At 44.0% G+C, this 2,500-nt stretch overlaps 2 non-coding genes across 2 annotated transcripts in view; both read left to right on the top strand.

The window, feature by feature from the left end:
* LOC149092612 (small subunit ribosomal RNA) overlaps window positions 1–1,997 on the top strand; it is a 2,170-nt gene extending 173 nt beyond the window's left edge. Inside the window, exon 1 of the ribosomal RNA XR_016200791.1 lies at window positions 1–1,997. This exon is cut by the window's left edge and continues 173 nt beyond it. This is a non-coding gene — a ribosomal RNA (small subunit ribosomal RNA).
* Window positions 1,998–2,484: 487 nt separating this feature from the next.
* Window positions 2,485–2,500, top strand: part of LOC149092611 (5.8S ribosomal RNA) — a 155-nt gene continuing 139 nt past the window's right edge. The window contains exon 1 of the ribosomal RNA XR_016200753.1: window positions 2,485–2,500. This exon is cut by the window's right edge and continues 139 nt beyond it. This is a non-coding gene — a ribosomal RNA (5.8S ribosomal RNA).

The following is a 2,500-nucleotide window of genomic DNA, read 5'->3' as shown; positions in this document are numbered from 1 at the left end:
ACAAGTGTTCCAACCTCAGCTTGCTGACGGAAGGATCGCATTTATTAGTACAAGACCAATGATTCTTATTCACCTAGAACCCTGTTCAGTGATTTCGGTCGCTGTCTAAGGACTAGCAGTGGGGATCTTAGCAACTTCGGTTGCATTTCTTGTGATGACTCTGAATAACTGAGCAAATCGTATGGCCTCTGAGCCGACGATGTATCCCTCAAGCAACTGCCTTATCAACTGTCGATGGTAGGTTATGCGCCTACCATGGTTGTAACGGGTAACGGGGAATTAGGGTTCGATTCCGGAGAGGGAGCCTGAGAAACGGCTACCACATCTAAGGAAGGCAGCAGGCGCGCAAATTACACAATCCCAGTACGGGGATGTAGTGACGAAAAATAACAATACGGGACTCTATTGAGGCCCCGTAATTGGAATGAGTACAATTTAAATCCTTTAACGAGGATCTATTGGAGGGCAAGTCTGGTGCCAGCAGCCGCGGTAATTCCAGCTCCAATAGCGTATATTAAAGTTGCTGCGGTTAAAAAGCTCGTAGTTGGATTTCAGTCGAACCTATGGGGTCCACTGATTAAAGGGTTAGATGGTGATGTTAGGTTTCTTGCTTGTGTCTACGGATGCTTGCTTGAACCTTCATTCCTCTTTCCTGGTGGTTACATTCATAGTGTTTAGACAGAAAATTGCTCGATATTTGCTATCAATGCTCTTTACCGAGTGTTGATTCAAGCGATCGAGACTTTTACCTTGAAAAAATCAGAGTGCTCAAAGCAGGCGTCCAAAACCTCGAAAGAGGTGCCTAAAAACGGTATGGTCAACCATCTATATGATGCGTACCACTACCTTAACTTGAATGATCTTGCATGGAATAATGGAATAGGACCTTGGTTCTATTTTGTTGGTCTTAAGAATCCAAGGTAATGATTAAGAGGGACAGACGGGGGCATTTGTATTGCGGCGCTAGAGGTGAAATTCTTGGACCGTCGCAAGACAAACTACAGCGAAAGCATTTGCCAAGAATGTTTTCATTAATCAAGAACGAAAGTTAGAGGTTCGAAGGCGATCAGATACCGCCCTAGTTCTAACCATAAACGATGCCAACCAGCGATCATTCTGAGTAACTAATTTCATGACTCGAATGGAAGCTTCCGGGAAACCAAAGTTTTTGGGTTCCGGGGGAAGTATGGTTGCAAAGCTGAAACTTAAAGGAATTGACGGAAGGGCACCACCAGGAGTGGAGCTTGCGGCTTAATTTGACTCAACACGGGAAAACTCACCCGGCCCGGACACTGAGAGGATTGACAGATTGAGAGCTCTTTCTTGATTCAGTGGGTGGTGGTGCATGGCCGTTCTTAGTTGGTGGAGTGATTTGTCTGGTTAATTCCGATAACGAACGAGACTCTAGCCTACTAAATAGACTTGCAGTTTACACTGCAGTACTCCCCCTTAGTCAACCTGTGGGTGGTAGTATCTCTTGATGGTTTCGGCTGTTGAGGGCTCTGCTGCTATTAGCCTACAGAATTGGCTAGGGTAAGGATGCTGTAGCACTGTAAGGACTTCTTAGAGGGACAAGCGGCGCTCGCAGCCGCACGAAACAGAGCAATAACAGGTCTGTGATGCCCTTAGATGTCCGGGGCCGCACGCGTGCTACACTGAAGTGGTCATCGTGCATACTGTTTCCTGCTCCGAAAGGAGTGGGTAACCGCTTGAACCCATTTCGTGATGGGGATTGGGCATTGTAATTATTGCCCATGAACGAGGAATTCCCAGTAAGCGTGAGTCATTAGCTTGCGTTGATTACGTCCCTGCCCTTTGTACACACCGCCCGTCGCTACTACCGATTGAATGATTTAGTGAGGACTTCGGACTGGTCAATCCAGACCATTGGGAAACTAGTGGTCGGATTGTGCTGGAAAGATGTTCAAACTTGATCATTTAGAGGAAGTAAAAGTCGTAACAAGGTTTCCGTAGGTGAACCTGCGGAAGGATCATTAACGTATTACCCTCTTATTATAAGAGAAATACAACCTTCAAACAATCAAACACTCTGCATAGTGATATTGTAGATGCTAATATGGTGAATGCAATTGAATTGTATTTGCATTAGAGTCGCAATTGTGAATGTTTATTGCAAACATTTAGCCATTGCAACATGATTCTAATTTGCATTATATTCGTTCATTCATACATCCATCTTTCATTATCCAATGCAACAAAGAGTGAGGGTTATCTAACGATAGCCATAATTTCTTTTGCAAAACAATTGTAGTTTATAATGAAAAGCCTGTCTTGCTACATACTTGGTACCTGATCAAGTCTTCAGCTTATGCTGACGGCAAGGTTTAAAGAAGGAAGTTTTACACTTCTTCGCCTAACTAAGTAAAGACAACTATGGTTTTTATAAACTGCATACAATTGTTTTCAAACCCTCTCAATGCAGATTTAGGATACTTATTAAAAGTCCCACGGTGGCAAAGATACATCTTCAAGCGGTGGA

Source organism: Tetranychus urticae, unplaced genomic scaffold, assembly GCF_039701765.1.
Source record: "Tetranychus urticae isolate SD_2017Ah unplaced genomic scaffold, NJAU_TeUrti_SD_1.0 Scaffold_7, whole genome shotgun sequence".
NCBI lineage: Eukaryota > Metazoa > Arthropoda > Arachnida > Trombidiformes > Tetranychidae > Tetranychus > Tetranychus urticae.
Note: the sequence above shows the minus strand (reverse complement) of the source record. Positions and strands in the feature narration are given on the sequence as shown.